The following is a 14,127-nucleotide window of genomic DNA, read 5'->3' on the forward strand; positions in this document are numbered from 1 at the left end:
AATACTCCCTTTATCTACAGCTATGGAAATATTTTTTGTAATATAAGCTACCTGATAGCACTGTCAAAGAACATATAGAAGTTGTAATATTTATTTCAACTATCAATTTTGTTAATTTTTATAAGAGAACATCAGTAGATGAGTATAGGTAACGTTTACCTGCATATAATGTAGTTTTTTTTGAACACCAAATTAGAAAAAGAAAATGTATTCTGAGAAGAGGAACTACTCACAGTTTCAGTTTTATATCTTGGTACATAAGTCTTGTTATAATATAAGAGCGAAATAAATGTTTTCTTATAATATGCTACATTGTTGCAACTTTTTAAGTTTCAGTTCACATATTCTCACCATCTAAGAAGTTATCTTGCACAGATTATCATTGCCTTACTCTGTTCTGTATCCATGTTTAAACATTACTTGTCATACTCCATTTTTCTATATTATAAATCCTAGAGGGCACATTAGCTATGCCAAAAGTGATAAACTTATGTGATAGAAAAAAAAAAAGAAATGCCTGAAGTACAATTAAAATGCTTTTAAGGATCATCCGTTAAAACAATATACCACCCCCATCCCCAATACACAGAGTTTGGCAAAATAATGTCTTCTATATTTACGTCCTTCCTTCCAGAAGGCTTTAGAAGGGAAGTGTCCGGTCCCATCATTACTTTCAAAATTGGCCAAGATATACTTCCTTAGGCTCAACTGAATCTCCTAGGGTCACCAATTGGACCATTCCTTTAGGAAGTACTTCTTAAGAGAATCCATTCCCAAGCACCTCCCTAAAGAATGAAAAGAAAAGCATTTATTTTTGAAAATTGATCAAATTACACAAGTTCCCTTAAAAGAAAGAATTTAAGTCACAAGTTCAGGAACGAATATCTTCAAAAGAAGAATCCCAACTCTTAAAGATAAACTCAATTTCAGCATGCAGATGTCTTGTCTTCCCCAAAACCTGACAAGTGCAGGTTTGAGCAGCTTATTATATAGTTATTTCTGCCTCTTCAATAACTCATTTTGATATTTTGTAATTTGCCAAAGTGTGCCTTTGTGGTCCCACAGGCTCTTAACTACTTTGTAATGAGTGTGTATGAACAGATGGAAAATGTTTTCAATTTCAGAGAAAACCACTAATGGCTGTCACCAGCTATTAGGAAGGCTCAGGAGGCTCTGTTTGCTAAGGAAGGGTGTTGTCCTGAAACTCTTCATTTTTTAATGAAATGTTTGCTCATTTATACCTAGACTATAATTTAAGACTTCACGAGTCTAAACATCTTAGAACTATAGTTGGAAATTATTCAGTGCTAAATAGCCTGGAAATCTAATCTCTCAAATATCAATTGAAAATGGAAGTTCTGACCTGGGTCATTTGACTAGAACAATGTGAACTGCTATGAAAACAGTTTCACCAAAGAAATAGATGGATATAGTTAAATAGAAATGTGAGATGAATCTTTAAGCTTTGATTGTGATCTTGAGACAAAACCAAGTATGTCTTATCTTCCTAATCTGTATCCCAAATAAATGAGTCTTTTCAAAGAAAACCACATCATAACAGAGGCTCATAGAAGAGGCTGTCTACAAAGCAAACTGCATCCTATGTTCACAGGTATTTCCTAGTTTCTCAAAGTATAGATCCAGTATTCTACATACATACATGTGCATACTTACACACGTGTGTGCATACACAGATGCGTGCATGCACACACACACACACACACACACAGAGATATACACTATCTTGGTGAAATGTACTGTAAGACAAATAGGTATAGTTTTGATCGAAGTAATTATTTTGGTCACTGTTACCTTCTGTTTTACCTATTAAAATTGTTCAAAAGCAGGCAGTTCTTTGTGTTTGAAGCCTGCAATTATATGAGGCTCAATCCAGCACAAATAAGCAGAAATTACATATGTTATACAGATACACACACACACACACACACACACACACACACACATTATAAAAAGGCACTTGCTTTTCTACAAAGAACATTCTGTTAATTATGGTAACTCTATGATGATATGACTTTCATAATCAGAATGTGTTTCATTATTATTAGTGACCTTCCCTTTCTGTCAAATAGGTGGCTAAAACCGTCCAAAAGTCAACAATTATGAATTATGAACACCATGTGAATCTTTATAAACAGGATTGTTGACAGATAAATGTGTCCCTTAATACAATTTTTTTGGTATAGGTATAACAAACACTAAGAGATTTAAACTGGTTCATTAATCTGTCACGGGTAGGCTAGCTGTTATTCAAGCCACCTCAGTGTGAAGACATGCCCTGCACAGTGGTGTGGCAATGCTTCTACTAATACAGAAAATAACCACAATAAAATCTCTTTTGTTCAAATATTTCTTTTGCAGGAAGATTTAGTTATTTGGAAAAATATCCTCAAACAAGATACATTTCATGGAGAATATCAACTGATTATTCAATTCAAAATAATCACTCCTCCAAGTAGACATACAATTTTTTTTTAAAAAGAAACCATACAAGTAACATTATACAGGATGAACTCAACTTATTTGGAATACACATGCATATACATATATGTAGGCAAAGAACACAAGAAATATACTTATAACTTCAAAACTTAAAATATAAAAATCAACATTAAAAATTGTACATCTTTTATATTTAATTACTTTTCAAATGCAAAGAATGTTTTTATTTAATTTTTCTAACTTCTCTTTCTTCATTTCGAAACTAAATTTAGTATACTTTATTTTTTAATGATATACTTGGTAACGTATATCTAATATTGCTTGTAAATTTTAAATAGCATTTTACCATTTTGTTTATATAAGGCTGGAGTACAGTTTAGATGAATTTATTCTTTATATGTTGAATTTTCTTCCCTTATAATATTTTAACTACTTTACATAGAGAATGAAATAGAAATAATAGAGACAATGTCCAAGCAAAACACAATAAAGTTGTGGAAAAAATTTACATTGGTTAATAAACATGATATTGTGAGGTTGAGGTAATTTGAAGAAATAATATTTCAAATAAATGAATGGAAGTTTCTGAATTGCCAATAAACATCCCCACATCCAGATTTCGACCAAACTCAAATATAGAATAATGTAGAAACGTATTCTAATTATGTCATAATCATGTATTTCTGGTATATTATGTGGTGAGAAACAAAGACATGAATATGTTAACAAATTTCTCACCATAAACAATGTAATTGAAAAGATAATAGCATGATGCTCTTAAGTGGTTTTCTTTATCATCCTTTTGCACATCCTTTGATCATATTTTTCCTTGTCTCACCTGATTATTTTTAATACAACAAACTTATTACATAAATGTGTATTTGCAGTGAGCTCTCCTGATATCAAAAGTCCACTGAAATATTGTATATTTGTGCCATGTCCCCCCTAAAGTGTCTCCATTTTCTGAAGCATGATAGCATCCTCACTAGGGATACACAAGCTAACTTTTCAATAACAAGGCTCTGTCACTCTGGGATACTATTCAGCAAAAATTTCTTTTCAGAAAACAGAGATAATAAATATTTTTTAGTCAAAAGAGATAAAAGTGTGTTATATCACACGGTAGCAAAACAATTGTCAAAAGAATAGCAAAGAAAGAAAGAATCACAGAAGAAATGTTTGTTATGTCAGATCGTGTATCCAAATGTATCCAAACTTGTACACTGAGAACTTTAAAGAACAAAAAAGGACACAGGAGGAGTTGCAAATTTGAGCAGCAATGAAACATCACTAACCCCTTTTTACAGATTGAATTCAAGTCACTAACAGAGGTGAGTGTACCACAATGTCACTAGATACACAATTGCTAGTTCATTTCTTAATTAATAATTAAACCTGAAATTATCCCTTTTCCCCTTACCCCATTACATTCCTTTTCTAAACAGCAACCAGTTTTGCTTTTATACATAGGCTAGCAGGCTTATTTCATTGTGTGTTAAAATGAAAGTACTAATTGATTTACAGATTTTAAAATCATTTATAGAGTGCTCCAATAATTGTCAAATCTACGTAGGAACAATCTGGTGAATGAAAATGGTAAAGACTGAATAAGGCTATCTGATTACCTCATCTTATTCACATACAAACAATGTCCAATAGTAAGGAAGAGACCGAAATAGAACAAATACTTAGAAATGTAAAAATTACACCTATGAATTTTATTCTGTAAAATGAGACATTTTAAATAGTCCTGTAGCCCATGCCTGTTATTTTTCCTCAGGAAAACAAAAAGCTGTATTCATGACATCTCCTCATTTCAGATTCAAGAGACAGTGTCTCTTGAAGCTTCAGAATCAGGACCTTATTTTTCAAAAAATAAAGAAAGTAGCCCCTGAAGTTAAGCCCTCCCCAAATCCCTCTAGTTTCCAGTGCCAGGTTACATGATCAGCTCCCACCTCCTGGGGTTTCTGTCCTTCTATCGATCAGTTAGTAGATAACATGAACCAATTCTGGAACTACTAGGAGGAACATAAGGTCTTCACTACACTCACACAGCAGGGAAGAAAGTGGAATCTCAATTCATCCCTGGTGCCGGGCCTCCAAAATTGAAAGAACTTGGCACACCCGGAGCACTGTGTTTGTATCCTCCATGATTTTCAATCTGTTTGGATTCATGGGCTGCTCTTCTTTGATCAGTCAGAGATGCTATTTTTTTTTATTTTGCTCTTCATTAAACTGTGAGTCAAAGCCTGATACCATACAGGATTGTGATTTTGAATGGCTTGAAATACAGCTGTAAAGATCTGATACTCATCAACTTATCAACAGTGTTGCCTTCATCATTGATGACTGTGGAATAGCCTTCTAGACCAGTCTTCTCTGCATCATCTTCTCAAGCTTTGTCATCTCCATGTTTGCCAGCTTGTCTAGCCAGGATCTGCAAATATTCCTACCTATCTTCATCAAGATCATCTTTATCACTCCCCAGGTCTTCAGTTTCATCATCATCTTTGGCATTATCACCACCGCTGTCATCATTGTCATCGTCGTCGTCATTATCATCATCATCATCATCATCATCATCATCATCATCATCACTGTCCTTCTCATGTTCTACATTGATCATTTTATCCATTAAATAAAAAAAAAAGGTGGAAAAATTTACCCTGAAATCTGATTCAAGAGCACACAGGCCAAGAACAAACATCTTCCTCTCACGAAGCCACAAGAGAACAGTCACCATCATTAAGCCATTGTGTGATAAAGTGATTTGTAACAGGTACAACACTATATGGGAAGCGAAGATTTTCTAAGGTATTAGGCAGTCAGTGTGGATTATCATACAATACTGCAATTGCAGCCTCCCTCGTCAGTTTCTCTAAAGCTGCATCCACAGATAGTGGGATACACTGATCAATGCCCCAGCCTTTGGACTGTAGGATGATGACCTCTAACAATTTTGCTGCATGACATGGCACATCTTCTCCTGCAACTCCAGTAAGAACTTTCTTTACACATGCTGTCTATCATCTCAAGATACTTGGTATCAGATAGAAGAGTGTCTATATCAACTGTTACATAGGATTTTTCTTTAAATTGGATATTGTATTTATTTACGTTTCAAATGTTATCCTGCAAAACCCCTATGCCATCCACCCTTACTATGAGGGTGTTCCGCCACCAACCCACCCACTCCTGCCTCACCGCCCTACCATTCTTCTACACTGGGGCCTCAAGCCTTCACAGGGCCAGATAAGGTCATTGATGTCAGATAAGGCCCATTAGGCTACTTCCATCCTTCCCCTAACTCCTCCATTGGGGTTCCTGTGGCCAGTACAATGGTTGGCTTCAGGCATCCACATCTGTTTTGGTCAGGATCTGATAGATCCTCTCAGGAGACAGCTGCATCAGGCTCCTGTCAGCAAGCACTTCTTGGCATCAGCTACAGTGTCTGGGTTTGGTGTCTGCATGTAGGATGGATCCCAGTTGGGGCACAGTTATGTAGAAGAGGCATGATGTCTGTAGGGTAATTAAAGCCATCTTGCTGAAATTCCTCAAATACAAGGGGCAATAACTGCCACATCTGTGGAGACACTTGTTGACATGTCGGACTATGTGCCAAAGAAAAAAATCTCCTCATGGAATTCTAAGACATGCTGTTGGAAAACGGTCCCGGTGACTTGTAAGCAAACTCGCTCAAGCTTCTGGGTTGTCTCTGTGGCCTTCAGCCACACTCAGAAGTGTGCCAATTGCATTTGGAATGTCCATAACAGCGGTCCATGACCGCTTCTTCATCACCTCCTTCCTCATCTGGCCTAATCTGGATTCATTGGTTAAATGTCATTGCCAGATTGCCATTTCTACAGCAGTAAGAGTGACTTCTTCACTATATTCACAGATCATTTTCTGAATTACATTTGTAAGATCATCATTTTCTGTTTCCCTTATAATATGAAGATGAGCCTGCATTACAAGTCTGAGATATGGCATGATACATTCTTTAGCCTTTCCTTGATTGCTGATCAACACTGGTGGTGTAATGGCAGCTTCTACTTGTGCACGCTTTTTGATCATCAGTCAGACATCTTCTTGTCAGCTCTAAAGCTGTTTGGAGGTTTTGATCACTTTTAAACTTCACTTCACAAAAATAGTGAAGATCCCAGCAAGTTCTTGCTCTCCGGTATCCTAGCTCACTGCCGAAGAGAGGAGACACATGATTTTGCGACATGTTTTCCATTTGATCTTTGTAGGTCTTTGTCTTCAGAAGTATTTCAGCTAAAGAGCCAATTACATACAAGGCACCATCCTTTTTACGAGGATCAGCGTTAGGTTCAGTAAGAATTAGATAACGAGATCCCTTAGTCTTTTGCCGCACTTCTTTCCTTGTACTACAAGCTGTAAACTAAAGCATTTGGGCAGCAGTACTAGGAGAAATGAAATCTTCAAACACATCAAACTTCATGCGTATATATTCACAATGACCTTGCCAGAATTCCTCAACAGAATCTGTATCAATGGAAAAATAGAATCTTGGCTAATGCCTTGTATATGAGGCTTCAGCCTCTTTCACATAAGAGTGTGGGAAACTCCTTAATTAATGTAATTTAATGTCTGCTGTGAAACCTGAGGAGGCACATATCGTTTTTCCATGTAATGATGTGACACTCAGTAAAACTTGCTGGACACCAACAGACAAGGCCTTCAGAAAGACTTCAGCAAATTCATTGTACTCTTTAGAACCATTCTCGTGGCTTCCATATCATTCAAAATGTCTTGCTACATGTGTAAGGTTCACTTACATTCCCACCAGGGTATCTCTGGTCTATCATCTTCTTCAGGATGAAGTGTTTACTTAGGTGCATCCCTATTCACAACTGTCTTCAAAGTATCCACCCGGATAGATTCTGTTGGTTTATCAGCTCCAGAGGTAGTGTATACTGAACAAGAGAATAGAAGATTTTTAATATCTGCTTTTGGATGAGGACAAACTGGTCAAATTGATCAGAAAGCAGCTGGGTAAAGCGATCCTTCAGAACTGACAGGAAGTGCTGCACGGCTTCCGCAAATGAATGGACTTCGCTTTTCTGGTTTCTTGTACTCATAATTTTTCGCAAGCTGATAAAGGCAAAGAATTCCAAATCAACAAACACTGCTATCAGACTGTAGATAAAAAGACCAATCTTGCCCACAATGACAGTCCACGGCTTGGATAGTCATGTTTAGTGATATGATGGGTGCATGTATTAAGCTATACCCAGTTAGCTCAGGTGAGTGGATAATGGCTTCTATGATATTTTCTCAAATGCAACATCCGTCTTCTTCTGGAATAGTATATGGGGAGCTGTCCCCTGGTGTGGCTTCCCGATCAGACCAATATTGTGTTATCATATTTTTTCAAATAAATAACACCTGCCTGTCTCACAAGTAAATCCAGTTGTTCTGACATAGTAATCTGGAGCAGTGTTGAATCAAAATCCAGAGATTTCTGTGCCTCATTGAACTGGCGCTCAGAGGCCTTGCTCAGGGCTGGGTTCACAGTGCCTCATAGGGCCTCTATGACAGTGTCGATTGCCGCACTGTTGGTCAAACCCTGGACACCTGTGCTACTTAATCAGATATAGCACCACTCATTGGGCATATGGACCAGCCGCGCTCGGCAGCAACAACTGGCACTAAAGGACAGAGAAGCACCAAATGATTTTTGTACATTTTTAAGAAGGTCTCATAATTCCCACAATGAAATTAGAGAGAAAACTAAAATGAAGTGCTACATTTCGAAGTGAGGATCAGTTTATAAGAAAGGCCTCTATTGTGAAGGGTGTTGTTTCGCTAATTTCTTTCTCAGTCTGTTTATCATTTATATAAAGAAAGGCTACTGATTTGTTTGAGTTGATTTTATATCGTGCCACCTTGCTGAAGTTGTTTATCAGCTGCAGGAGTTCTCTGGTGGAATTTTGGGGGTCACTTATCTATACTATAATATCATCTGCATATAGTGATATTTTGACTTCTTCCTTTCCAATTTTTATCCCCTTGATATATCATTTTGTTGCCTAATTGCTCTAGCTAGAATGTCAAATACTATGTTGAACAGATAGATAGGGAGAGAGTGGGCAACCTTGCCTTGTTCAGAATTTAAGTGGGATTGCTTCTAGTTTCCATTTAATTTGATGTTGGCTGTTGGTTTGCTATACATAGCTTTTGTTATGTTTGGTCATGGAACACAAATTCCTAATCCCAGGCTTCATGCTATCATGTTGATTTTTGAATACTTATTTCTCCTTAACTCTCTGTCATAGATAACTCTCTTAAACTATTTCATGTCTGTTATACTTTTTACTTCATCTATTTCTTCTTTATTTTGCTAAATGTTTCTGTGTAAACATGAAAAGGATAAATAAGCTGTAAAAATGTTGCATTTACATTTGCGTATCCTTTTACTATCCATTCAAACTTCTTTCGGCTTATTATCCTCAAAACAACATTCAATTATTGAGGTTTTCAGAATACAGACCTGGTCTTTTGTTTCTGTGTCATTTGGATTTCTGGAAATTTAATCAGTAACAATGAAGTAGTGTTATTTCTAGGGGACCACTCATTTTCTGACCATTTTATTTGCACAACTTTTGATACTTACTTTCCTTTAATTGACTCTCAGAAATAATTGTCTTCCACTAACCCAAGTTTGTTACAATTTTTTGCTTCATTCTATTCTTGCTTATTTTGCTAAATGTCATTTAATTTGAAATAATTTAGAGAGAATCTTTTAAATTACTAGTGATAGACTTGATAACTACATTACTAATCCCATTTTTGTTTCTAGCAATATTCACCTCTAATTTTATATTAGTAAATTGTATCTAGTATGTAGCATAAATACATTTCTCTAGGCCACTGTCCATAGTTGTCTGAATTGCAGCACCAACTTTTAAACAATTTCCTTCAATTTTATCTCTGTTTAATAAGAGAGGAATTTTTTTGAAAATACTTTTTCATACTACCTGTTTTAATTATAGTTTTCCCTTCCTCATCTCCTACCAGATACGCCCTACTGTCCCAGTCCCCCAAATTCACTATTTTTATTTCATTTTGAGATAAGAAGGGACCAAAAGTAGTAACAATAATCATTATTATAGCCATTATTTTTAAAATATAATTGAAATGATCAGAATAAGATAAAGCAAACCAACAAATAAAAGAGAGCCAAAGAAAAAGCTCAGAACACATATAGACACTGAGACTTAATACAGATATTAGCATAAAAGAAAACACACAAAGATAAAATCAGAAGACATAATATATTAGGCAAATATCTTTAAGGTTTTTATTGTATTTTTTAAATTTACATTTCAAATAGTATCCCCTTTCCCCCACCCAATCACCCACCCCTTCCTGCCTCCCCACCCTTATATTCCCCTACAGTGGGGAGCTCCAACCTTGACAGGACCAAGGGCTTCTCCTCCCATTGATGCCCAACAAGGCCATTCTCTGCTACATATGCAGCTGGAGCCATGAGTCTGTCCATGTGTACTCTTTGGATGGTGGTTTAGTTCCTGGGAGCTCTACTTGGTTGGTATTGTTGTTCTTATGTGGTTGCAAACCCCTTGAGCTCCTTCAATCCTGTCTCTAACTTCTCCAATGGGGACCCCTTTCTCAGTTCAATGATTTGCTGGGAGCATCTGACTTTGTATTTGTCATGCTCTGGCAGAGCCTCTCAGGAGACAGCTATATCAGGCTCCTGTCAGCTTGTACTTCTAGGTATCAGCAATATTGTCTGGGTTTGGTGGCTGTGTGTTTATGGGCTGAATCCCCAGGTGGGGCAGGCTCTGAATGGCTATTCCTTCTATCTCTGCTCAAAACTTTGTCTCGATATCCCCTCCTATGAATATTTTATTCCCCCTTTTAAGAAGGACTGAAAAATCCGCATTTCAGTCATCCTACTTGAGCTTCACATGGTCTGTGAATTTTATCTTTGGTAATCCGAGCTTTTAGGCTACTATCCATTTATCAGTGGATACATACCATGTATCTTTTTTTGTGATTGGGTTACCTCACTCAGGATGATATTTTCTAGTTCGATCCATTTGCCTATGAATTTCATGAGGTCATTATTTTTGATAGCTGAGTAGTACTCCATTGTGTAGATGAACCACATTTTCTGTATCCATTCCTCTGTTGAAGGGCATCTGCATTATTTCCAACTTCTGGCTATTATAAATAAGGCTGCTATGAACATAGTGGAGCATGTGTCCTTGTTATATGTTGGAGCATCTTTTGGGTATATGTCCAAGAGAGGTATAGCTGGGTCCTCAGGTAGTGGAATGTCCAATTTTCTGAGGAACCTCCAGACTGATTTCCAGAGTGGTTGTACCAGTTTGCAATCCTACCACCAATAATGTTAAATAGCTAAAGAAAAAACAATGAAAAGAAAAAGCCTAGACATTGGTTGTGAGGCATATACCTCCAAAATATTATTGAGTTTATTTTTTGTTGGGTGTCTACCACTGTGCATGGGACCTGCCCTTAAGTGTGGTTTTATACCTAATAAGACTCTTTGAAGAAAATAATTTTTTCACTTTTTGAGTCCTTAGCAATTAAAAAGAGTTTCAAAGTTAGGGATGAGGGCACTGTCTACTTCTTTTTTTCCCGCTTTTATTGATTATTTTATTTATTTACATTTCAATTGTTATCATCCTTCCCAGTTCCCCTCCACAAACCCTCTATCCCCTCCCCGTCACCCTGCTCCAAGAGTGTGCTCCTCTACCTGCTCACCCACTTCTGCTTCAGTGCCTTAGGGTTCCCCTACACTGGGTCATCGAGCCTCCACAGGACCAAGGGATCCCCCTCCCAGTGACGCCCACTTCTAATCTCAGTACTGGTACCTCATCTGGCTCAGACCTGTGCTTGTCCTGTGTATGCTGCTACAGTATCTGTGAGTTCCCATGTGCATTAGTCCTGCTGGTCTAGAAATAGAAAGCCTTGCTTCCGTATTGTCTTCCATCCCCAGTAGCTTTCAGAATCTTTCCACCTCCTCTTCAACAGGGTTACCTGAGCTGTGGGAGAAAGGAAGAAACTTCTGTAATGCTAGCTGACCAGATACTGATTTATTGATATAACAAAATGGCATTAGGGGTCATTTTATTTCTATGTTCAGCAGAGGTATACTGTTCAGTTTTCCCCTGGGTCTAGGATGCACCTAGGCTCAGGTTCTTGGCTACCCAGAAAGCATTAATCATGGGTTCCATTTAATGGATTAAGCATTAATTTCGCTCGACGTTGTTTGGCTGGTGCTACAATGTTTGTGCCACTATTGCACAACTATGTCTTGTAGGCAGGTCACCACTGTGGATTTAAGGTGTTATAGCTGTACTGATGGTCACTGTTTTTCTATAGGAATGTGAAGAGTACCTTCAAGTAACATGAACTGTTGTCAGTAGGAGTAAAGACTCTAGATAGGCACCAGCTTGCATTCTCTATGTTCAATGAGATATATGCATGGTGCCTTAAACAATAGACTCTTAGCATGAGTGTATGGGAAGCAACCGATAACCCTGGTAATACCCTGGCTTATTTGGGAGTTCCTATTGGGCCTTTTAGCTAAAACCTGGATTGGATATAAGCCATTCCCTGAACCACAAGTCTCGCTTGCTGGTGAGAGATGTCTAGTTGTGAATTTTGTCTCTGCCATTATTTGGGGATTCAAATTTACATTACTTTCAGATAAGAACTTATTTTAGGAAGATTCTACTGTGGTAAGTTTCCACATGACCCTCTGAGTGGCTGAGGTTTATCTGTCGCTCCCTGCACTCTCTTCCTGCTCTCATTCTTCTCTCCTCCCCATTTGATCCTCCCATTCCAGCTTGCACGAGAGAATTATTAGAATTGTAAATGTATTCAGATTAAAGTTTTAGGAGGCTCCTAAGCTCTTCGATTAAAATTTAGCCTGCCTAAAGTGCTTTATACCACTAAGCATGACTGACTCATGCTAAATCACTAATTACACATACTCCCTCTCTCTCCTCCAATCACCTAGTTATTTATATGGTTGGTTGAATGTATAAATATATTTTGTTAAGTTTAAATAAAAATGTTGAATTTATGACCTTAATAAATATAACCTCAGTCTCCTTTATCTGGTTTTCTCTCTTTCATTCTTATTATTATCCTTCTATGCCTTTTAAACCAAGTAGCCTTCCCCAGTTTCTATTGTTTATTTGTGGGGGGTGTGTGTGTGTGTGTGTGTGTGTGTGTGTGTGTGTGTGTTTACTCTTTTGCCATTTTCAGCGATTACCATTGGTGTTCCATGAAGTAAAGAACTGTGATTGTTTTTGTCTGTGCTATCATTTGTTGTTAAGTATTCTTTGTGGTGTGTAGTAGTGTGTGACTGTAGGTGTTCAGTAAATATATTTCAGACGGAGTGATTTTCCATTACAAATATATTAAACAGCTAATTGTCACTACAACTGACATAAGCAAAGCTTGATGAGATATTTAATGTATCTGTTTTATGTTATTTTTACAGTCACTTAAAATGTTAATAAATTATCTGCCTTCTTTTTCATCTGTCTTCTCTCTTCCACTCCTATTCTTTCTTCCTCTCTCTCTTACTGATAGCTTATTTTTCTTTAATTACTCTGGACACTTATCATACAGAACAAACAAAAGAGGAAGAAAACAGACAAACAGAGCAACCAACAGCATTATTGTTTACCAGGAAGAGGGATATTATAAATTTGTTTAGCATTCCATATGATATATTTATTCATTCCAGTTTTAATTGTATTTCAGAATCAAGCAGCAGTTGTATTATTTGGATATATTTTTCATTTTTATATTATCCACTTTTACATTATCATATAGCTGACCTGTAAAAGAATTTCTATAATTTCCATATGTTTTATTTCATTTAATTCTCAGACATAATTCAGTTTTATATGGTTCAGAAACATATTTGGTAAGTATTAATGGAATTACACATTAGAAAGAGTTTTCAGAGAGTTAAGTCAAATGCCACCCCTCTTATGTATACTGACATTTATACTGCCATCCCCAGACTAAGCCTAATCCTGATTCAGTGAGTAAACAAGCTATTGACTTTTAGAGAAATGGTACACTTACGGATCTGTACACTTCCTATTGGCTGCAAAGGTCCTCGAAGGTTTGCGTTCTTGAGGAAAGCAACAGTTTTTGAATACCAGGAGAAAACATTTTTCATTGTTAATTATTTCCAACTTTCGAATATCCCCAAACAGAATGCTAGACGGATGCTTGCAGTCCCTATTTACAGGTGGCTCAGGCCACCTACGCATACAAATGTCTGTTTGTGATTTTCAAAGCTAGTCTCAGGGTCCCAGTGCATCTCCTGAAGTAAGTTTTCTTTTAGTCATGAAATTTATAACATGTTTACAGCAGAGGAGTTTTCACAGATGAGGATTGGGTGAGAAAAACACTTTTTATTTCTTTTACTACAGCTTAAACTAACACATTGCTGGATATATATTTGATATTTGTCTTCCTGAGACTGGCTTACACTGGTTAATGTTCTGTTTAGAGTCAAGTTCATTTTCCTGCAATGAAACATGATTTCATTTTTTCTTCATTACATAGTAATTTTAACAGAGAAGGTCTGGAGCCTCTCTCCCTAAAGATTATATACTAATATTTAGT

The 14,127-nt window shown here is 36.8% G+C and overlaps 1 pseudogene; it reads right to left on the reverse strand.

Annotated features, from left to right (window-relative positions):
- Positions 1-4,534: 4,534 nt before the first annotated feature.
- LOC116911971 lies at positions 4,535-13,675 on the reverse strand (annotated as a pseudogene).
- Positions 13,676-14,127: the final 452 nt, after the last annotated feature.

Source organism: Rattus rattus, chromosome 11, assembly GCF_011064425.1.
Source record: "Rattus rattus isolate New Zealand chromosome 11, Rrattus_CSIRO_v1, whole genome shotgun sequence".
In the NCBI taxonomy this organism is placed as follows: domain Eukaryota; kingdom Metazoa; phylum Chordata; class Mammalia; order Rodentia; family Muridae; genus Rattus; species Rattus rattus.